This window comes from Neofelis nebulosa, chromosome 2 (assembly GCF_028018385.1).
Source record: "Neofelis nebulosa isolate mNeoNeb1 chromosome 2, mNeoNeb1.pri, whole genome shotgun sequence".
Taxonomy (NCBI): Eukaryota; Metazoa; Chordata; class Mammalia; order Carnivora; family Felidae; genus Neofelis; species Neofelis nebulosa.
Genome location: NC_080783.1, coordinates 38,299,199 through 38,324,056, shown reverse-complemented (window position 1 = coordinate 38,324,056; position 24,858 = coordinate 38,299,199). Strand labels below are relative to the sequence as shown.

General features: G+C 42.9%; 1 protein-coding gene and 1 non-coding gene across 11 annotated transcripts in view; one reads left to right on the top strand and one right to left on the bottom strand.

Moving 5' to 3' along the window:
• The window catches only part of ANKRD44 (ankyrin repeat domain 44), a 348,903-nt gene that overhangs the window by 298,302 nt on the left and 25,743 nt on the right, over nt 1–24,858 (bottom strand). The gene's annotated exons all lie outside the window — the stretch shown is intronic.
• Nucleotides 17,854–17,926, top strand: TRNAK-CUU (transfer RNA lysine (anticodon CUU)). Its single transcript has one exon. It is a non-coding gene; the product is annotated as a tRNA-Lys (tRNA).

Below are 24,858 nucleotides of genomic sequence, written 5' to 3'. Positions count from 1 at the left end.
TGACTGAGTGTTCTGTTTTGTGATTCAACTCCTGAGTGCAGATTTCTCATATGCAGAAAGTGTTATAATTGAGACCATTTATGAACAGAGTATATTAAATTCTGCCATGAGGATACTGCAAACCGATGGATGTCACTTTCCTTTAATACTTGGAGTACTTAATTCCGTGATATTAAAAACAGGAACAAAAGAAAAATTTTTGATAATAGTTCAACCTTGTGGCTTTATTTGCAGTATAACCTAAGAGTTCTAATCCAAACCACCTATGTTTTCACAACCTGAACTCCAGTAGCAAAAGCATTTTATCACATCTTCCAAAGGCTAACATTTAAAGCGTTTTGATTTGAGAGAATTAAAAATCAGTCCAGAATGCCAAGCATATGACACATCCCCTCACAAAAATTACCTTTGGTAAAAAATAATAAATCAAATGCTCACTCTCCAAGCAGAAAGTCAGAAGCTGGATACAGGCAAGGGGAAAGCTGTATGTAAGTAAGACTTTGTGCTTGGACGGCAAAGTGACTGCTTGGGTGAGTAGAACCTATCTGAGGGATGGTAGCTCTTGGCCAATGAACTCACAGTCTTTCAGAGAACCAACCGGAGGTTAGTCTAAAGAATTCTCCACCATGGGGTGCCTGGGTGGCTCCGTGGGTTGAGTGTCTAGCTCTTGGTTTCAGCTCAGGTCACGGTCTCACAGTTTGTGGGATCAAGCCCCGTGTCAAGCTCCACACTGACAGTGCAGGACCTGCTTGGAATATTCCCTCTCTTTCTCTCTCTCTGTCAAATAAATAAATAACCCTAAAAAAAAATAAAGAATTCTCTACCAAACACCACTATTTTCAGTCTTTTCTGATTAGGGACCAAAATAAAAGCTGCAGTAGCTGTTTCATTTTGATAATTTAGAAAGCCTCAGATAACAGCTAAGAGCATTCTATAAGCATGCTGGAGAGAAGGCGGGGGGGGAGGGGGGGAGAAAATTACAGTTGAAATTACATCTTTAAGAGAGACAGTTAAGCGACTAAAATACAAGGAAGTCTCAAGTCTGCTACCTGACCCAGAGGCCATGGGTGAAGAATTCATTTTAGGACTGATTACACAAACAAATCACTCCATTTTTTTCATCTTTCATATTTAAAATGTGGACTTTCTCTTTATGCAAACTGAATGATGGCTCCAAGCCCGGGACTTGAACTTGGGAGTGGGAAATCTTCCACTACAGGAAATGAAGTGTGCTACTAACCTCTGTACAACCTCAGGCAAGTCTACACTTCTCCATTCTACCATTTCCCCACCTGCAGAAAAACAAGCCACACCTCCTACTTCCTGTTGTGATGAAAAATGAAATAACTAGGGTCATCAAGCTGCAAAGAAATTTTCTTTTTTTTTTAATTTTTTTTCCCATTTATTTATTTTTGCACAAGTGGGGGAGGGGCAGAGAGAGAATGAGACACAGAATCTGAAGCAGGCTCCAGGCTCTGAGCTGTCAGCACAGAGCCCAACACGGGGCTGGAACTCACAAACTGTGAGTTCATGACCTGAGTCGAAGTTGGCACGCTTAACCAACTGAGCCACCCAGGAGCCCCTGCAAAGAGATTTTCAGCGTGGTATGTGACATTCATAGAGCCAATTTTGAAAGTCCGAGAAATAATCTCTTTCATTTAATCTATTCACAACATAGAAAAACTGCCTACATATAATCTATTAAAAATAGTAAAAAGAAAAAAAAAAAACTTTGACCCTCTCAGGTCATGGAGAATTACTTGCTCTGGATAGCCTAGTCTTCTAGATCAGTCTTTGAGAGGGCAGGGATTTTGCATTTTGCTTTGTAATACAGCTTCAGCACCTAGAATAGTACCTGGGACATAATAGGTGCTCAATAAATATTAGATGGAGGAAAGAATACAGATTTAGCGCTCATAAATGTGGGAATGCTTCTTATTTTAGCCATTTCAGGTGGAGATTTTCTTAAAATGTATAGTAGTATCATTTCTTACCTTCTTGAGAAGATTATAAGGGCTGTATTAGCATATTTTGCCAATAGCAAAGGGTACTACTATGTATAGCCTGTATTTCAAAGATGTTCTTAGTATGCTTTAAAATACTAAATCACTCCAGAATATTTTACATAATTTTTCAGCTCTTTCGTACTTTTGTCATTTTTCCTACCCTTCTCTTTCTGTTGCATTGTCATTTCTCCCTATTATTAACACCTATAATTGGCTATTTCTAATTTACTGTGCGCTTAAAAGCCAGAGAACCACGGCAGTTTGTCTAAGATACGAGTATAAAACTCTGAGGGTCTGAGGTCTTCTCTAGGAGTAAAGAATGTAATCCTTAGATCTTGTGACATCTAAGACTGGCTGATTACAAGCTCTGTTTTTCAGACTTCTTCCTGATTCTCCACCTAGTTCTGGATAGGTAATAGGTCAGACAGCTAAGATCCAAACATGAGGTACTAAAGGAACTCACACTATCTCAGTGTGGCATCTCCAGTGGCTAACAGACAATCGTTCCATTAGGCAGGGTAGTTGAAATTATGGCCCCGGATAACTGGTGGCTGTCTAAGTAAGCAGCTGGTCTAGGGCTAGAGTAGGGATGCCTAAAACAAAACACCAGGAGTATGGAGAAGTTTGTAGGGAGTGCAAACCCTATTCTCAACACTGGGGTTCCAAGGGAGGAAGCCATTCTAGAGGAGCTATAGTAAAGTCACCAGGGGAGGAACTGAGAAAGAGTCAACAGATTAGGTACAAGGTAGAAATTATAACTTAGGAACAAAAAACCAAAGCCCCATTTTCCAACATGGAACACAAAGGCAGAATTAGACTTGACTTCACACAGAGTCCCAGAGTTAAAAGTAGAGCCCCTCGAATCCTCAAAGCCAAAATGGTACAGGACCTCCAGGTGTCATATATCTCAAGTTGGAATAAGGCTCAGAAACCCAGCAGATTATGACAGGAAAAGAGGGGCTTAGGGCTGCCAACTGTCTCCTTCTCTATGGCCCAAGGGCATTACCTTCTCCATGGCCAAAGGGCAAAGTGTGTCTGAGATGCCCAAACTGCTGATCAATGAGAGGACATTGCCACTGGTTGAGTGCAGTGGAAAGAAACCCTAAGGCTCACCAAAGAGACAAGAGACTGGGCTGGAGAAAGCTATGTATGTCTCTCAAACACTTCTCTACATGTGTTACAGTGTGGTCAACACACTCATTCCCTGAAGTAACACGGTTCTCCAGGTGGCAGTTATAGGTGATAAGCCAGAGGCTCTGGAGACCACCTCTGAAGTCCTCCTACCCCAGGCTTTAACATACATGCCTTGAAAATCTATTTGTCTTTTTGAGAAAGGAATAGTAAATATAGCAATAATGGTTCAGGAAGACAGACCTGGAGAGACAAGCATTGGAGATAAATCGGGTCAGGGGAAGGAGGAGGCAACTAGATCATGGAGTGATAACAGTTATCCAGGAAGACTCTGACAATTTTCAACCTTGGGTAAGAAAAGAGAAGAAACTATCATGCATTGACTTTCTGTGAACCAAGCACAGAAATGCTGGTATTTCTCACATTCATTATCTCATTTATTCCTCAATTTAATCCTGTAAAAGAAATATATTATCTCCATTTTACAGATGAGGAAATTGAGACCCCGAAGGGTAAAAGCAATACATAGTTGGAGTTCCGGAAGATGGCGGCGTAGGAGGACGCTGGGCTCACCGCGCGTCCTGCTGATCACTTAGATTCCACCTACACCTGCCTAAAGAACCCAGAAAACCGCCAGAGGATTAGCAGAACGGAGTCTCCGGAGCCAAGCGCAGACGAGAGGCCCACGGAAGAGGGTAGGAAGGGCGGCGAGGCGGTGCGCGCTCCACGGACTGGCGGGAGGGAGCCGGGGCGGAGGGGCGGCTCGCCGGCCAAGCAGAGCCCCCGAGTCGGGCTGGCAAAAGCGGAGGGGCCGGACGGACTGTGTTCCGACAGCAAGCGCGACTTAGCGTCTGGGAGGTCAGAAGTTAACAGCTCTGCTCAGAAAGCGGGAAGGCTGGAGGACAAAGGGAGGGAGAGCTGCTGAGCCCCCGGACGGCAGAGCTCAGCTTGGCGGGGAACAAAGGCGCTCGCCAGCGCCATCTCCCCCGCCCATCCCCCAGCCAAAATCCCAAAGAGAACCAGTTCCTGCCAGGGAACTTGCTCGCTCCGCGCAAACACCCAACTCTGTGCTTCTGCGGAGCCAAACCTCCGGCAGCGGATCTGACTCCCTCCCGCTGCCACAGGGCCCCTCCTGAAGTGGATCACCTAAGGAGAAGCGAGCTAAGCCTGCCCCTCCCGCCCCCGTGCACCTTGCCTACCCACCCCAGCTAATACGCCAGCTCCCCAGCACCACAAGCCTGGCAGTGTGCAAGTAGACCAGACGGGCCACACCACCCCACAGTGAATCCCGCCCCTAGGAGAGGGGAAGAGAAGGCACACACCAGTCTGACTGTGGCCCCAGCGGTGGGCTGGGGGCAGACATCAGGTCGGACTGCGGCCCCGCCCACCAACTCCAGTTATACACCACAGCACGGGGGAAGTGCCCTGCGGGTCCTCACCACTCCAGGGACTGTCCAAAATGACCAAACGGAAGAATTCCCCTCAGAAGAATCTCCAGGAAATAACAACAGCTAATGAACTGATCAAAAAGGATTTAAATAATATAACAGAAAGTGAATTTAGAATAATAGTCATAAAATTAATCGCTGGGCTTGAAAACAGTATACAGGACAGCAGAGAATCTCTTGCCACAGAGATCAAGGGACTAAGGAACAGTCACGAGGAGCTGAAAAACGCTTTAAATGAAATGCAAAACAAAATGGAAACCACGACGGCTCGGATTGAAGAGGCAGAGGAGAGAATAGGTGAACTAGAAGATAAAGTTATGGAGAAAGAGGAAGCTGAAAGAAAGAGAGATAAAAAAATCCAGGAGTATGAGGGGAAAATTAGAGAACTAAGTGATACACTAAAAAGAAATAATATACGCATAATTGGTATTCCAGAGGAGGAAGAGAGAGGGAAAGGTGCTGAAGGGGTACTTGAAGAAATTATAGCTGAGAACTTCCCTGAACTGGGGAAGGAAAAAGGCATTGAAATCCAAGAGGCACAGAGAACTCCCTTCAGACGTAACTTGAATCGATCTTCTGCACGACATATCATAGTGAAACTGGCAAAATACAAGGATAAAGAGAAAATTCTGAAAGCAGCAAGGGATAAACATGCCCTCACATATAAAGGGAGACCTATAAGACTCGTGACTGATCTCTCCTTTGAAACTTGGCAGGCCAGAAAGGCTTGGCACGATATCTTCAGTGTGCTAAACAGAAAAAATATGCAGCCGAGAATCCTTTATCCAGCAAGTCTGTCATTTAGAATAGAAGGAGAGATAAAGGTCTTCCCAAACAAACAAAAACTGAAGGAATTTGTCACCACGAAACCAGCCCTACAAGAGATCCTAAGGGGGATCCTGTGAGACAAAGTACCAGAGACATCACTACAAGCATAAAACATACAGACATCACAATGACTCTAAACCCGTATCTTTCTATAATAACACTGAATGTAAATGGATTAAATGCGCCAACCAAAAGACATAGGGTATCAGAATGGATAAAAAAACAAGACGCATCTATTTGCTGTCTACAAGAGACTCATTTTAGGTCTGAGGACACCTTTAGATTGAGAGTGAGGGGATGGAGAACTATTTATCATGCTACTGGAAGCCAAAAGAAAGCTGGAGTAGCCATACTTATATCAGACAAACTAGACTTTAAATTAAAGGCTGTAACAAGAGATGAAGAAGGGCATTATATAATAATTACAGGGTCTATCCATCAGGAAGAGCTAACAATTATAAATGTCTATGCGCCAAATACCGGAGCCCCCAGATATATAAAACAGTTACTCATAAACATAAGCAACCTTATTGATAAGAATGTGGTCATTGCAGGGGACTTTAACACACCACTTACAGAAATGGATAGATCATCTAGACACACAGTCAATAAAGAAACAAGGGCCCTGAATGATACATTGGATCAGATGGACTTGACAGATATATTTAGAACTCTGCATCCCAAAGCAACAGAATATACTTTCTTCTCGAGTGCACATGGAACATTCTCCAAGATAGATCATATACTGGGTCACAAAACAGCCCTTCATAAGTTTACAAGAATTGAAATTATACCATGCATACTTTCAGACCACAATGCTATGAAGCTTGAAATCAACCACAGGAAAAAGTCTGGAAAACCTCCAAAAGCATGGAGGTTAAAGAACACCCTACTCACGAATGAGTGGGTCAACCAGGCAATTAGAGAAGAAATTAAAAAATATATGGAAACAAACGAAAATGAAAATACAACAATCCAAACGCTTTGGGACGCAGCGAAGGCAGTCCTGAGAGGAAAATACATTGCAATCCAGGCCTATCTCAAGAAACAAGAAAAATCCCAAATACAAAATCTAACAGCACACCTAAAGGAAATAGAGGCAGAACAGCAAAGGCAGCCTAAACCCAGCAGAAGAAGAGAAATCATAAAGATCAGAGCAGAAATAAACAATATAGAATCTAAAAAAACTGTAGAGCAGATCAACGAAACCAAGAGTTGGTTTTTTGAAAAAATAAACAAAATTGACAAACCTCTAGCCAGGCTTCTCAAAAAGAAGAGGGAGATGACCCAAATAGATAAAATCATGAATGAAAATGGAATTATTACAACCAATCCCTCAGAGATACAAACAATTATCAGGGAATACTATGAAAAATTATATGCCAACAAATTGGACAACCTGGAAGAAATGGACAAATTCCTAAACACCCACACTCTTCCAAAACTCAATCAGGAGGAAATAGAAAGCTTGAACAGACCCATAACCAGCGAAGAAATTGAATCGGTTATCAAAAATCTCCCAACAAATAAGAGTCCAGGACCAGATGGCTTCCCAGGGGAGTTCTACCAGACGTTTAAAGCAGAGATAATACCTATCCTTCTCAAGCTATTCCAAGAAATAGAGAGGGAAGGAAAACTTCCAGACTCATTCTATGAAGCCAGTATTACTTTGATTCCTAAACCAGACAGAGACCCAGTAAAAAAAGAGAACTACAGGCCAATATCCCTGATGAATATGGATGCAAAAATTCTCAATAAGATACTAGCAAATCGAATTCAACAGCATATAAAAAGAATTATTCACCATGATCAAGTGGGATTCATTCCTGGGATGCAGGGCTGGTTCAACATTCGCAAATCGATCAACGTGATACATCACATTAACAAAAAAAAAGAGAAGAACCATATGATCCTGTCAATCGATGCAGAAAAGGCCTTTGACAAAATCCAGCACCCTTTCTTAATAAAAACCCTTGAGAAAGTCGGGATAGAAGGAACATACTTAAAGATCATAAAAGCCATTTATGAAAAGCCCACAGCTAACATCATCCTCAATGGGGAAAAACTGAGAGCTTTTTCCCTGAGATCAGGAACACGACAGGGATGCCCACTCTCACCGCTGCTGTTTAATATAGTGCTGGAAGTTCTAGCATCAGCAATCAGACAACAAAAGGAAATCAAAGGCATCCAAATTGGCAAAGATGAAGTCAAGCTTTCGCTTTTTGCAGATGACATGATATTATACATGGAAAATCCGATAGACTCCACCAAAAGTCTGCTAGAACTGATACATGAATTCAGCAAAGTTGCAGGATACAAAATCAATGTACAGAAATCAGTTGCATTCTTATACACGAACAATGAAGCAACAGAAAGACAAATAAAGAAACTGATCCCATTCACAATTGCACCAAGAAGCATAAAATACCTAGGAATAAATCTAACCAAAGATGTAAAAGATCTGTATGCTGAAAACTATAGAAAGCTTATGCAGGTAATTGAAGAAGATATAAAGAAATGGAAAGACATTCCCTGCTCATGGATTGGAAGAATAAATATTGTCAAAATGTCAATACTACCCAAAGCTATCTACACATTCAATGCAATCCCAATCAAAATTGCACCAGCATTCTTCTCGAAACTAGAACAAGCAATCCTAAAATTCATATGGAACCACAAAAGGCCCCGAATAGCCAAAGTAATTTTGAAGAAGAAGACCAAAGCAGGAGGCATCACAATCCCAGACTTTAGCCTCTACTACAAAGCTGTCATCATCAAGACAGCATGGTATTGGCATAAAAACAGACACATAGACCAATGGAATCGAATAGAAACCCCAGAACTAGACCCACAAACGTATGGCCAACTCATTTTTGACAAAGCAGGAAAGAACATCCAATGGAAAAAAGACAGTCTCTTTAACAAATGGTGCTGGGAGAACTGGACAGCAACATGCAGAAGGTTGAAACTAGACCACTTTCTCACACCATTCACAAAAATAAACTCAAAATGGATAAAGGACCTGAATGTGAGACAGGAAACCATCAAAACCTTAGAGGAGAAAGCAGGAAAAGACCTCTCTGACCTCAGCCGTAGCAATCTCTTACTCGGCACATCCCCAAAGGCAAGGGAATTAAAAGCAAAAGTGAATTACTGGGACCTTATGAAGATAAAAAGCTTCTGCACAGCAAAGGAAACAACCAACAAAACTAAAAGGCAACCAACGGAATGGGAAAAGATATTTGCAAATGACACATCGGACAAAGGGCTAGTATCCAAAATCTATAAAGAGCTCATCAAACTCCACACCCAAAAAACAAATAACCCAGTGAAGAAATGGGCAGAAAACATGAATAGACACTTCTCTAAAGAAGACATCCGGATGGCCAACAGGCACATGAAAAGATGTTCAACGTCGCTCCTCATCAGGGAAATACAAATCAAAACCACACTCAGATACCACCTCACGCCAGTCAGAGTGGCCAAAATGAAGAAATCAGGAGACTATAGATGCTGGAGAGGATGTGGAGAGACGGGAACCCTCTTGCACTGTTGGTGGGAATGCAAATTGGTGCAGCCGCTCTGGAAAGCAGTGTGGAGGTTCCTCAGAAAATTAAAAATAGACCTACCCTATGACCCAGCAATAGCACTGCTAGGAATTTATCCAAGGGATACAGGAGTACTGATGCATAGGGGCACTTGTACCCCAATGTTTATAGCAGCACTCTCAACAATCGCCAAATTATGGAAAGAGCCTAAATGTCCATCAACTGATGAATGGATAAAGAAATTGTGGTTTATATACACAATGGAATACTACGTGGCAATGAGAAAGAATGAAATATGGCCTTTTGTAGCAACGTGGATGGAACTGGAGAGTGTGATGCTAAGTGAAATAAGCCATACAGAGAAAGACAGATACCATATGGTTTCACTCTTATGTGGATCCTGAGAAACGTAACAGAAACCCATGGGGGAGGGGAAGGGAAAAAAAAAAAAAAAAGAGGTTAGAGTGGGAGAGAGCCAAAGCATAAGAGACTGTTAAAAACTGAGAACAAACTGAGGGTTGATGGGGGGTGGGAGGGAGGGCAGGGTGGGTGATGGGTATTGAGGAGGGCACCTTTTGGGATGAGCACTGGGTGTTGTATGGAAACCAATTTGACAGTAAATTTCATATATTAAAAAATAAAAAAATAAAAAAAAAATAAAAAAAAAATAATAAAAAAAAAAATAATTTTCCTAAACATATATTTCCTAGACATTTATAATGTATTTGAAAATTAAAATATTGATTTAATTCAAAAAAAAAAAAAAAAAAAAAAAAAAAAAAAAAAAAAAAAAAAAAAAAAAAAAGCAATACATAGTTGCATAGCATGGATGACAGACGGGATTCACTTTGGAATGATCTGACTCCAAAATCCCACTTGCACCAACTTACACACAAGGTACTATGATCTTAAATTTAAAAAAAAAAAAATTTTTTTTAATTAAAAATTTAAAAATGGGAAAATGCATGAGGAGAAGCATCTATATGGCAGATCTTAGATTAAGATCGGTTTGGGAAAGAAATGCGATTCTTAATTAAAATAAGAAATGCACATTAGAAAAAATATTCAACATTTCCACGAAAAACCACTAAATGTGGGGTGCTGTTTCTTGATCTGGGTACTATTTACATGGGTGTGTTCACAGAGATGCATACTTATCATATGTGCTCTCTCCTACATGTATAGTATGCTTCAATAAAAAGTTTCAGAATTGCCAGAGCAGAGTAATATCTTGCCCTGCTCAATTCTCCATGTAAACTGGCCTTTGATGAGCAATAAAGCAGGGAGAGTTTGCGTTCGGAGATACAAGCCCTAAAATTCCTCTCTGCTAATGCAGATCCACTAAGAAAAGCACTCTACTCATAACCAGAAGGCTGTTGCCTTGGAAACAGGAGCTGTGACTCCTGCCATCACACCTCCAGAGCAAAGATGGCCAAGATCTATTTCAATTCTTAGATGCCTCGAGGAACCACAGATGACTGTAACTATGGAAGATAGCCAATCTGTAGTAATGAAGAAGCGCATGCCAGAGTTAGAAAGGCTGCAATTGAGAAAGGGGGGAAAAAAAGGAGAAGTGGGGGAGGAAGGAGAAGACAGAATTCAAGTGTAACAAGTAAAGCCCAATCCAAGAACTGTGTGGCTGCAAAGCTATGGTTTCATTTACCTCAGCCGTTCCACTCTCTTTACCTAATTGCACACCCACTACCTGCTGGCATCATGCTAGCTGCAGACAGTACAAAGTGGAAGAAGACCAGCCCTTCTGCAAGGAAAGACACACTCAAAGAAGTGCTCCACTGGAGGTCCAAGCACCCTGGAACAAAGCGTGGGGACTGATTAACTTCGGTGTGAAAAGGGGCACAGGAGGCTTCAGAAAGTAGGTGGCATGATTCAACTGGAACTCAAAAACTATGCAGGAGTTCTGCAGGCAGAGGTCGAAGAGGAGCATCTCAGGCCAAGGGAATGGCAGGTACAAAGGGCTGAAGCATGAAACAGTACCATTCTGTTTCTCAACAGGGTGGCCTCCTGCAGTTCTGGGTGGGACAATTTCCCATTTCAGAGACTGCCTCACACACTGCAGGGTATTTGCCATCTCTGACCTCACCCACTAATTGCTGGTAGCAACCTCCAATCATCATGATAACTAATGTAATGCCCCACACATTTTCAAATGTACCGGGGAATGAAGGGTGTGCCAATGTTGCTCACAGCTGAGAAGCCCAAGAACTTAGGGGAACAGATCTGTGGCTAGAGCAGGGGTTGTTGGGGTAGAGTAAGAGCTGAGGATGGAATGCAGGTGAGGACCAAGGTGAAGGGCCTTGTATGCCCTGCCCAGGAGCCAGACTCTCTGCCAGACTTGGAGAAGAGAAAACAGACTCAAAGCATTTATGTAGGAGGCCAAGCCGACAAGACTTGGCAGCTGATGGATATGAGGAGGTGGAAAACAAGGAAGAATAGAAGAATAAAGAATGACCTCTACAGTTTTAAGCTTGGCCAACTGAGTAAACAGTAGTGACACTAACCAAAGCCATGAATAAAAAAGTCAGAGCAGGTCTGGAGGTAGATGGAAAGGTGAGGTGGAAAATGAGTCGGAAGGACATAAGGGACATCCAGGTATAATTTCTAAGAAGTAATAAATAGACTAACACTGAGAAGAGACATCTGGGTTGGAAGTAAGAGAAACCTTAGTATTTCGTTGTAGGCAGTGTCCAAGCCATTCCCCCAGGGGCCCACGGGAAGGGTGTTTCCCCAGACTCGCTACACAATGCAGGGGGACAGACAACTAAAGATGACCAAGCTGAGATCCGGGAGCCAGACATAATCAGCTGGGCACCAACACAGCAGAAACTGGGCTCACGGAGGCAGGAACAAAGAAAGCTGCAAGGTGGAGGTGAGCAGATGAGAGGAGTGCCTGAACACAAACAGCTGGAACCAGCTACTCCACACTTGGAGTCCATAGAGACCCTTTTTTTTTTTTTTTAATTTTTTTTTTTAATTAACGTTTATTTATTTTTGAGACAGAGAGAGACAGAGCATGAACAATGGGGGGCAGAGAGAGAGGGAGACACAGAATCGGAAACAGGCTCCAGGCTCTGAGCTGTCAGCACAGAGCACGACGCGGGGCTCGAACTCACGGACTGTGAGATCATGACCTGAGCCGAAGTCAGACGCTTAACCGACTGAGCCACCCGGGCGCCCCCAAGGAGACCCTTTTGCACAAATCTTGGCACACATTAGAACCAGTGGCTTTCAAACTTATATTTGCCTGTGACCCATAGTAAGAAAATAATTTACCTTTGAACCTAGTTCATAAACACCATGGCTTCATGGGAGTGCAGCTGCACTGGGTCCCATGCTCAGAATGGCCCCACTTATGGTGAAGGTCTCTGTGGTCGCCATCTTGAAATTCCTAATTTTTTTTTTTTTTTTACAAGGCTCAGTTATGAGACCAGTCCTGACACACACACATACACATTGTTAACAAAAATTTCACAAAATAATATCTTACTACACATGATATAAAATTATATTTTCTGTTCTATTTTATTTCCTAGAAACGCAATCACAGCCCCTTACATTCACAACCTAGTAATGAACTGCAAATCACAGTTTTCAAGTACTCTCTTGGGTTAAGGCAATATCTTTTAAGGTTTGCTTTGTTTAGTTTGTGGTGGTGGGAGGGATGTGCAGATTCTTTTGAAAATTTATATTCTTTTTTCTCTACAAAGGATTAGAAGCAGTGTGCAGCAAATAGGGTAGTTGAAGACAAAGGAATTGCTGAAATTAGCCAAGGAAGAAGAGTCAGGTAAGGATCTGTAAGGAACCAACATTGAGTTGGTGAAGGACTGAGGAGAAAGGATCAGAAAAGTACAAGGAAAACTACGAGAAAATGGGCAAAATCAAGGAAGTAGATGCACTTAGATGGCTCAGTCAGTTAAGCGGTGACTCTTGATTTTGGCTCAGACCATGATCTCACGGTTAGTGAGATCAAGCCCCAAGTAGGGCTGGTGGCACACAGCCTGCTTGTATTCTCTCTCTCCCTCTTTCTCTGCCCCTCTCCCTGCTTGCGTGCACTTGCTCGCTCTCTCTCTCTCAAAATAAATAAACATTAAAAAAAAAAAATCAAGAAAGCCAAAGAGCTTCCAAAAGGGAGTAATCAGCAAGGTCAACAGCCCAAAAGAATTCCAAACTAAGGTGAGAACTAGATCATGGGGCCATCAGAGACTGAGCTAGGTCAGTCCAGTGGCAGGGTGGGAAGGCGCAGAACCTGAGTGAAGACTTCCAAGTGACCAGGAGGTAATAACACAGAGAAACTAAACACAGAACAAGAAAAGGAGAAATCAAGGAACCTGAGAGATAAGTACAAGAAAGCATGCTGTCTTTTTAAGAATTCTGGGAGATGTGAGGGTGGCTTAAATCTCTGAAGCCACAGACCATTTTTTCATTTAGAAGTCCTATCCCACACCATATTAAAAATGTAAAAATATACCCACCTCCCACACCCAGTACACATTACTTTTATTTGAGTTACAAATAACTATATATTGAGTTGAGTTGTGGCTGGTTGACATGTTATATGTTTTATAGGCATTTGTTTAAATATATACCACCTTCATTTTACAGTTTTCTTTTAGATTTCAAGAAGCCAATAAAAACTGATTTTTTCTTGATTTGCAGACATGTTTTTAGGTCTCTGAAAAGCCTTAGGTTCATAATCCCTAGGGATTAACAAAGACTGAATCTCTCTGATGTTGAAGGAAAAGAAGTCTCAGAAGCAGTAAGATGAAGAGGAAATAACTCAGGACACGCGAGGCTCTGGTAAACCAAGAGCATCTACACACTGGTCAGAAGAGGCTAGATAACCCAATTTCTTTTAATGGCAAAGTCACTGAATAAGCAATGAAGAAGTCAATGAATGAGCAATGGAAGGAAGAGAAAGGTGAAAAGGTCAATGAACACAGAAAGCTGTCTAACTTTTAGCACTTAGGGAAATGTCCGTTTTTCATGTGTAGGATTGGCAAAATTTTGAAAAACTAAAAGCACCTAAAGCTGAGGAAGGTGTAGGGAAACTGGCCTGTGATATACTGCTGGGTGGAGTGTGAACCGCTGCAACAATTGCGTAAGGTTGTCTGGCAAACTGCATTGATAAGTGACCGGAGCACAAGAAAATAACCTCCCTTACCTGGAGCACTCTTACTGCAGGTGTCCAAAGAGCTGTGTCTTCGATCCCATGGTCTCCACTTCAACCTACCTCCTGAAAGACACCCTTCTTCTAATAAAGCATCTTACTTTATTTTTCTCGGAGCCCTTACTTCTAACTGCTATTTCCTATTTTATTCATTGCTTTACCTGTTTATACACAGCTTCCCCCTACTACAAACCTCTAGAAAGCAGGGAGCATCTCTGTCTTGTTCATCTCCCTATTCCCAGCTTCACAGTGCCCGCAGAAGCACTATTAAAACTGATGATGTTCAGGGACGCCTGGGTGGCTCAGTCGGTTAAGCGTCCAACTCTTGATCCCAGTTCAGGTCATGATCTCATCGTTCGTGAGTTTGAGCCCTGCATCAGCCTCCACACTGCCGGAGCAGAACCTGCTTGGGATTCTCTCTCTCTCCCTCTCTTTCCACCCCTGCTGTGTGTGCGCTCTCTCTCTCAAAACAAATACATAAAATAAACTTTAAAAAATTATAAAAAACTGAAAATTTTAAAAATTTAAAAAACCAATGGTGTTCATTGCAGCATTGTTTTTAATAATGAAAACTGAAAACAACCTGAATGCCCATTAATAGAGAAAACGGTTGAATAAATCACGACACATCGACCCAATGAAATATTATGAAACTATGTACTGACCTGGGGAAGGGGTGTCCATAATATACTGTTTTGTGGATAAAGACATTTATGAAATGTTTAGAATATTTTTATTGAAAAAGAAGGAGAAAAATATGTGGGTGAATATATTGGTACATATTTGAATAAGCACAGGGAAAGGTAAGGAAGGAAATGCCTACAACCATTGATACTGATGTCCTTAACAGTATGACAGCAATGGAGGGGACAGGAGATTTCATTGTTACAGTGGGTATATCTTTTGTAATTTTCTTTTAATTTTTTTAAAATCTTTATTTATTTTTGAGAGAGACAGAGTGTGAGTGGGGGAGCGGCAGAGAGAGAGGAAGACACAGAATCCAAAGCAGGCTCCAGGCTCCAAGCTGGCAGCAAAGAGCCTGACACGGGGCTTGAATTCACCAACCAGTGAGATCACGACCTGAGCTGAAGTTGGACACTTAACCGAGTGAGCCACCCAGGCACCCCTATCTTTTGTGATTTTTAAAAATTAAATTATTTTAAAAGAATTCTAGCCTCAAAAACATTAAACTATCCTACTAACAGCTGTACTCCTGTTGTGTTTATTTCATGTGTTGGAGTTAATAATGCTTACGATCTACTGGACTTGCCTATGACCGACCTCAAACCTAGCAGTCATCTTCATTTGATTTGTTAAAAAGCCAGTTATTCCAACACACAGTAGCAGAAATGGCTTGCCTTTGATTAAAGACAGTAGTTCTCCCTGGGAGACCTGGAAATTATTTGAAAGCCTTTCCAATGGGTCACTGAGAGCCCAGGGCTAAAGCTGCCTGGCAAGAGAGAGGAAGAGGGAGTGGGGCGGGGAACCAGGCCTGTGTGCCTGGAGGGCCCGGGCTTCCTGGAGTATACCTCAGATTCCTAGGCACCTGCCAGGAAGAGAGAGGTTCACCCGCTAACTCCAGTTGGCTGGGGTCTGGGAAGTGATATCTTGAAGGCCCAAGGCACTCTTTTTCAAAAGCCCCTAAATGTCCTTGTCTATGCCAGAAACAACCTGGAAGGAAAATCTTATCACAAAACAAGCAGCAATCAGGCATGTCAAGGATTTTTTTTTTTTTAATTAATTCCTTAAGCTGATCAAGTGATAAAATCTGGGAATTTAAAAGAACTCAGATATTTCTACCTCACTGTGCCAATCAACCTGTAAGCTATTCATCCAACCACACAAAAAAACATCAATGAGACAGGCTTAGCAGTTCAGGTGTCCTACTCCAGCAAGGACCACAGCACTTCACACCAGCCACAGGAAAGGGGAGGGAGGGAGGGAAAACTGTCAACCCCATGTGAACCCACTGAGGGAAGCTGGCATTTGGAAGGCCCGGAATCCAGTCCTCACTGAGACACCAGTTAGGTACTTACACCAGGAAAGTGAGTGAAAATTCCCCAAGCCTGTTTCCTCATCTATGAAGTGGGAATGATAACGGCGCCTATCTCCTAGGGTTACTGTGAGGCAGAGTGAGGATGTACACAAACCCTGTAGTAGCCCGGAGGTGAGCCGCCCACATCCCTCTTTGTCTGCGGACTGCCACCCAAAGCCGCTGGGGGTGCAGGCAGTGCACCACCTCCGGCTACCAGCTCCCTCAGGGTCTGGCTCAGCTGCCAAGAGCAGCTTTCCCCAGGCCACCCCTTCCGGCCTTTCTGCATGTGACGATCCCCGTCTGGTGACAGAGGCCTGCAATTCTGGCACAAAGCAGGGCACCGAGACTGCAAATAGTCACCCAGGGCTTCCCACCAGGTTGGCTGAGACCTTCACAACCTCTTCCTCTACCCAGTCGTGCTTCCTTCCCTTCTTAGATGTTGCTCCCCAGTGAGCATCTCACACCCCAAATTCCACGTCAGAATCTGCTTCCAGAGAACCAAACATGCAACAGAGCTTTTTTAAGTACCCCAGGGTTTCTATAATGTGACTAAGAGCAGAGGCCAATTCTGGTTTAGAAAAAAGAAACTTTACACCCATAAATTTTGTTTTTTTTTTTTTCTTTGCTTTTGCTGGGTTTGTTGTTGTTGTTGTTTTGCATACATGCCATTTATTTCAGGTATTCAAAGTCTGGTGACTCATTCATATTCACTAAATACGTACAGAACACAATGTCCTGTGGGCAACCTGCTGGAGGTCACAGGAGTCCTGTGCACTGATTATAGTTTAGGTTCTTCTATCGCTGTAGCTGTGATTCTACATGGTGGCACTGCTGCTCGGGGCTTTGGAACTGGGTGAGGAGCTTTTGATTGTTACAGTGGTTGCAGGGCTCTGTTGAAATCTGGGGAGGAGAGAGTAGGAAAGCTAGACTCCTCCAATGCTCTAGAAGGTCCCTCTTGATCATGTCCCATACAACTTTCATAAAGGTGAAGAAACAAAGTTTATATAATTGAGTCTAGATCTTAACTATGCATTTCATAGAAAATGTTGTCCAGTTCTAAATACACTAAATTTGTTAGGAATTTGATTACCCTATAAATCAAGAGAGGATGTATTTATTCTATTCAGAACTTTACCAAGAATTTTTTGTCATCTCCAAAAATGATGATAGTTTCAGGAATGTCACTCATGATTATTGAGTCACCTCTGTAACAAACCTATATTGGTCTACATTTATAGTTGTCTTATTCTTAGTGATAAACATAAAAAGATTTATTTAGCCCTTATTTCTAAGGCTTTATACATAAAATTATTGATAATACCCAGTTGAATATTTCTTAAACCTAATTTATCTGATTATTTCATTATGTCTTCTAATGTAGCTGTATACATATTAAAATATAAGCTATAAATTATTTTCATTTTTTCCTTCTTTATATATAGTTGGAGTCTTGTGATTTTTTTTTAATATTGCGTGTTAAGTGAGGTCTATTATCTATGAGTTTCATTTCAGGAAGTAAAGAGGATGTTGCAAAACATATACAAGGGGATGTTGAATGTGACAGAGTTGGAAACTACTGCCTCACAGAATTGGTTCTAAAACTGGGGTCTGAGGCCCACCTGCCACAGAAACATCTGTGGCAATCATTAAAAAATCTAGGTTCTTACGGGGAGCCTGATTGGCTCAGTCAGTAGAGCATGTGACTCTTGATCTCAGGGTTGTGAGTTCAAGCCCCACATTGGGCAAAGAGATTACTTAAAATCTAAATACACTGCGTTTTTTCAAAATCTATGTTCCTAAATTCCAACTCACCAAAATGTTCTCTGAGGCTAGAACCCAGGAATCTGGATTTTTTCCAAAGCTCCCCGGGTGAATGTGATGCTCGCCCAGGCTTGGTAGCCACAGCTACAGAGGAGAGAGGGTGCACCAAGCCATCACCTAGCCTGGGGTGCTCACGGTCTAAAAGGGAAGGGCAAAATTTTAAGTATAACATCAGGAGCATAATTGTCAAGTGCCAGGAAAAGAAACCAACTAAGTGCCTATTCTCACCCTAGAGAATTCAAGAAAGGGAGACACTAGCCTACAAGGGGTGTCTAGACGAGGGTCTACTGGAGTGAGGGTCTGAGAAACAGTAAGAGAGGGAGCCTCATCTCTGGGGAGCATCACTGCAGAAGCCCTTTGCATATATTATCTCCATCAAAACACCAAGCTACCCCCTCTGGAGTAAATACCCTTCCTGCCCAGGTCTTTCAACAGAAAATACTGATGCCTAGAGAAGTCAAGTAACTTAACTCAAGGTTTCAAACCCAGGCCGCACAGCCCAAAGGACAGGGCTTAACCATCCAGCTAATAATACTCAGGACCTGGTCCAAAGGAAGGGAGAGGAGGTGAGTATGGGAAAAGGCCCAAGGAGTTTCAACAAGTATGATTTCTATCCAAAAGCTGCATTTTCATCTTGCTTTTTACCTGTCACCAGCATTCAGGACAACAACAAGAAACTATCATTATTAGGGACTCCTAATATTATTACTGTATTATTCACATATGGCTGAAAAGGCTCTAGGAGGAAAATGGGCATGCAGGAGTCACCAATGCTAATAAGCCACGAATCACAGAAAAGCAACCTAATTGAGGCAATAGCAAAATGGAAGGCGGCTTGGAAGGAGACCTTTCTCGTTGCTTCCACTGACCTAGCAACAGAATAAAGCAGCTTTCTGCTTAATCAATTCCCACCTAATCAGAGAGCCACCTTAACACTGTCTCCAGAGCAGCAAATTAGCCTAATAGTGAGTGACTGCACAAATCAGGAGGGTATTGCTGGGAAGGTGGGGATGGAAACAGGCTTGGAGGAAAAGCAATTGGCTAGTGCTAAGGGGTTAAGTGGTGTTTAACTAGCTGTTAAATTGCCAAGTGCTAAGCTTCCCCATTCTAATACAGAAATTGTCAACAATGAATAGAATGAAGATGAAATGCATCAGATTCTGTTTTTATTCTACAACTTGGATGTACATCCAGGTAGACACAAAACTTATTTTTATCACTGAAAAGGGAAAGATCAAGGCTCTTCATAAACCATTGGTTGTTAACTGTTTTTTAAACACCTAGAATGTAGGGGTGCCTGGGTGGCTCAGTTGGTTAAGCGTCCGACTTTGGCTCAGGTCAGGTCTGATCTCACTGCTCGTGAGTTTGAGCCCGGCATTGGGCTCTGTGCTGATAGCTCAGAGCCTGGAGCCCACTTCAGATTCTGTGTCTCCCTCTCTCTCTGACCCTCTCCTGCTCAGCTTACACTCTCTCTCTCTCTCAAGAATAAACATTAAAGGGGCGCCTGGGTGGCGCAGTCGGTTAAGCGTCCGACTTCAGCCAGGTCACGATCTCACGGTCCGTGAGTTCGAGCCCCGCGTCAGGCTCTGGGCTGATGGCTCGGAGCCTGGAGCCTGTTTCTGATTCTGTGTCTCCCTCTCTCTCTGCCCCTCCCCCGTTCATGCTCTGTCTCTCTCTGTCCCAAAAATAAATAAATAAAAAAAAAAAAAAAAAAAGAATAAACATTAAAAATAAACTTTAAAAAAACACACACACCTAGAATGTTGTCTGCGTCACAATCACCTAAGAGGCTTGTTAAAACACTGAAGGCTGGGCCTGCCCCCAGAGTTTCAAAAGCCCTAGATTCTGGGTGGGGCCCTAAAATTTACATTTCAAACAATTTGCAGTGGTGCTGTTTCCGCTGACCTGGGGACCACACCACCTAGAATATCTCCAGAGCCTTTTGGAAAGGCGGGGTAGGAGGGGTGGGAAGATGAGAGCAGCTGAGGGTGACCTGGGAGTGGGGCAATCACAGTAAGCAATGGAGGGGCCCCCAATAACACAGGTAAGTTCCATGTATACTTTAAATCAGTGATTTGTCATATCACTTAAGAATAAAGAGTCTATATGGGGCGCCTGGGTGGTTCAGTTGGTTAAGCGTCCAACTTCGGCCCAGGTCACTATCTCACGGTTTGTGAGTTCGAGCCCCACATCAGACTCTGTGCCGACAGCTCAGAGCATGGAGCCTGCTTCGGATTCTGTGTCTCCCTCTCTCTCTCTGTCCCTCCCCCGCTCATGTGCTCTTGCTCTCTCTCTCAAAAATAAACATATATATATAAAAAAAAAAAGAATAAAAAGTCTATAACTATAAGCCAACGTGTAATGGCCACTACATATCCGTGGAAAAAGAGACTGAAATGAAAACAGAGAAGACTCACTTTTCATGAGTGTGAAATGAGATTGGTGAACCAAAGGGGAAGTCAGAATATGTCACAAGGGATACGAGGTCCCAGGTCAGAGACAGATGAATGGCTACTCCTCCGTCTGCAGGACCCTAAGGAAAATTCACTGGCTCCACATTGCTCCTTCCCTCTGTTGATTTATGGTCTTGCCATGATGAAAACCCCAGATCCACAGTCTGAAGAAGACCTGGCTTCTGCAATGAATAAAACTGTGGTTTGGCCAGCCACATTCAGCAGGGTTACCCAGTGGTAACCAGTCAAAATCAGACTTCAGGCTTCTTTTGGATCAGCCTTACGCTGACCTGGCAAAGATAATGCAGGTAAGGCAGGACCAAACTACTTTGTGCATTATCATGGGCAATGCGAATTTCTTCTGCTAAGCTGGAGCAAGACTAACACCAACGTGTCATACCTTTTTCCCATGGCCCCTCCAACTTCCAGGTACATTGCCAAGAGACCAGACGTTTCTGGATGAAGATTTCCAATCAAGGCACTGCTTTGTGGCCCTAACTTTTATTAACCAAAAGACTAAAAGTCCCTTCTGCCCATCTTCTCTTCATCCTTTTCCTTTCCCTCAGGGATGAAATGCGGGTCAGCAGCAAGCAAGTGTCTCAAATCTCTGAGCAGAGACCTTTGGCCTTGGAAACATTTGGAGCAGAAACAGGTGGTGTGGTCTGGAGCAAACATTCAAGAGAAGAAAATAACAAAAACTCGGAGAGGAGAATGTCTCCACATGGAATTCTCATTTGCATTTCATGCAGTCTCCAATTTTTCCATGCCCCTTCAAAGGTTAGGTTCTCACATGGTGTGCTGTGAGCAGGTCAGGCTGCTCAAGGGTTTTTTCTTCTGGTTTCAGGCTGGGTAATATTTCATAACCACATGATTGCAGGGCTGAGCTTAGCAGTGCTGTATTTAAGAGACGATTGCATATCCATCATTCAGACCACATTTCAAAGACTGATAAAATATTGCTTCTGTGGATTTAAGAGAAGGTGATAAAGCATTTCCCTCTCCTAACTAACAAGACTGTGAGGGTCACTTCCTAATACAATGCCAGGGGCCCTGCCTGTACACAATGAAAATGCATTTCTAACTGGAAGATGGCTGAGAAACCGTATCGCACAGTCTAGGCAGTAAATAAGTCATTGCTTCTCTACTGTATATCATGGTTAGATTATTTGTCCTAAAACACAACTTTGCACAACCCACACACCTGATCAAGTCTTCCGTGGCTCTGCTCAGAATCCACACCTCCTAGACGTCTTCCAGGGGCCTGCACACCGCAGTCCATTCTCTCCAATCCACCTCCCGCAGCTCCTGTGCAAACCCTCTGCTCCAGTCAAACCAGTCCTGGAAATCCTGCACAGAGACCCCCACCTCTTCTCTCTTGCATTGCTGAGCTCCACCCCAAATGCCCCCACCCTCTTTCTTCCCAGTTTATCAATCTTCTACCATGAGGCATTTAAAAACCAGGTGGGGACACCTGGGTGGCTCAGTCGGTTAAGCGTCTGACTTCGGCTGAGGCCACGATCCCATGGTTTGTGGGTTCAAGCCCCGCATCGGGCTCCATGCTGACAGCTAAGAGCCTGGCGCCTGCTTCAGATTCTGTCTCTCTCTCTCTCTCTTAAAAATAGATAAACACTGAGAAAATTTAAAAAACAACAACAACAACAACAGCTCAAATCACATATCCTCCACAAAGCTGCTCTTCAGGAAACATCCCTCCCTGGACACTCTCCTCACCCCCATATCCCGACTGCCATGAGAGTGACAGGCCCGCCCTGTACACGGGCTGTCCTGCACTGTGGCTTCTCTGCTTCCACATGCTTCCACCTTGCCGCAGCTGGACTGTGAACCCCGGGAACACTGCCTCCTCCCCAGCATCTCCCCTGGTCCCCTCTCATGGTGCCATGAGGTTTGTTGCCATCACTTCAGCAATCACCACCCTAAGAATTTGGTCCTCCCTAGGACTTAGGGTTTATGCTATACTTCTGTCTCTAAACGATCTTATTTCTCTTCCTTGGTGTCCAATCACTGCCCTCTCTTTTAACCCTGGGCATGTGACAGGTCTGCCAATTCACTCTGTCCCTAGGGCTGTTGAACAGCTTAATGAGTGTTTAACAGAAGAATCATAAGAGGCGATTGCTAGGTTGGAAAAAATCACCCTGGGTCCCAGGAGGCTATGTGCAGTTTACAGACAGGAAACCGGCAACAGGGAAAAAAAAGATTAGTGTGAAGAATAAGGGGGCTAGGCTCCCCTCCACCTCAGCAGCAGTGCCTCCAAGAAACAAAAAGGAAAGCATCTGGCTAGAATGTGGACGGAGACTGCTGAGATGGGAAAACTGCACACACAACAAAAGCACAAAGGTTTGCAAAAGGCACAGTTCGCTCCCCATCCCCCATCACCAAGAGCTCAACAGGAACGCTAGCCATTTGCACTCAGCACATCTGTTTTCAGTTACCTGTGCCTGAACCACAAACTCAACAGAGAAATGGAGAGATTTCGAGCTGACTCCACGGTTTAAGGTCGGATGGGGCAGATTATGCGGAGGCAGAGACGGAGTGAGGAAGCCTTCAGCCACTGCTGTGCCATGTTCACGGTCCTGACAGGCCACACCGATGACATTTCAGCGGGCCAGGAACTGTTCTTTCATTGCCTTGACTGCTGAAAAAGTTAAGAGCTGCCAAGGAGTATCACTATCGCTTGATAAACACAGCTACCCATGTTAGTCAACCACTAATTAATAGGTTAACTTACAATTAACAGTTGCATGTTACCAATCCATTCCCAACATATTTATCCTTTCTGCTTCCATTATTCTATCTTGCTACTATCTTCTAAACCTCTCCAGCTAAGATTATGTTTTTCCTTATTGAAAAAGTCTTTGACTACTAGAATCTTCTCTACATTAATTCCTAAGCCCTGGTTCTGTTCACAACATGGGCTCTCCAGGCTCATAAAAATACTTCCAGGAGTAACATTCCTTTCCTTTCAGTGAATTGGGGATACAGCATATTGTCCACAGATAGATGCGGCCAAGTGGGAAAGACAGTCATTAACGGTGTTTTCCCTTCCATAAAACCCACCACATTTGGTGCTGGAGTTAAGTAAATACAATCTTGTTATCACTGAGCTACTTTTTGGAATAGCACAATATTGGAAATCTCTCCATACCAAGATCCACACCCCTCCCTTTTCAGACATTGCCCTGGCCTAAATAAGCCTGGTACAGTTGCCAAGCTTTACCTTCCCCCGACCCTTACTGCCCCTTTATTGCTGTAAACACAGCTGCAAGAGAGAAATGTAATTTTAAATATCCACTTTGGTAATAGGGATCCCAATGACTTCATTGGTACTTTAAGCTTTTTTTGAGAAATTGTTACCAATTATTAAAATATATATTTTCTTCACAAGTATTGTCATCCAAGTACTTAATTTGTTGGGCTTTCAATAGTTGAGTTTCCGTTAAGAACACATTTCTTTTGTAGGGAAACATTAAATATTTACTATAATTAAAAAGGCACATCATGCTAGTCATTGTTTCACTATTAGTTCTTACTTGAATTGCTTTACATGGAAACACAAAGATTAATACTGAAATTTCAATACAGATTATATCTAGGGGCTCTGCCCAGAGATGACATGAAATATACAGGACTCAATAAATATTTATTGAGTGGAAAAATGAATTGTATGCTATTCTGTTTGTTCCTAAGGGAATTCATCATAATGGGCTTTTTAAATTGATTAGGTCTTACTGTAAGGAAATTTAAACAGTATAGTTTGGTGTCACCTGGGCTGTGTCAGAGAAGGGTAACCAAGTTCTGAGACAGGGGTCGCCAAACTCTCCCACCAGTCTCCACGTGGGAGAAATGAACCTGGGTGAGGGGGAATCTGAGTGACACTTAGAAACTTACACAAAAGATACTCTTCCATAGAAGTATTCCAATGATGTTTCCCTCTCTTAAAAAAAAAAAAACAAAAACCTACCAAGAGAATTATAAAAATAAGTCAGATATAAAACAGATATAGAGCACCACTAGTTAACTCGCCAAGTAATCATCTGAAAGCTGCTGTGTTTTTAATTCATAAAAGCAGAGGCCCTAGTGTGTTCTCTGCATAGAAAAGTAGGGGCTTCTCTCACTGATCATCCATCTGGCTTCTCCTCTTGCTCAGAGAACTTACCCACTTCCACCATTTTACCCACCATCTATTTTAATTACTGCTCATTCCACTCCAACTGTTTCATCTTCATTCTCCCCATATGTAAAAGGAAAACTCTCCCTGGATGTAAAAGGAAAGTAAAAAGCTGGGCTCAATCCCTCTCCTGCAAATCTGCTAAAATTCCCAACGTCATGCCTTTCGTCTTCCCGGGGTGGTCCTTGGATCTGCCCCACACACTCAGGATTCATCG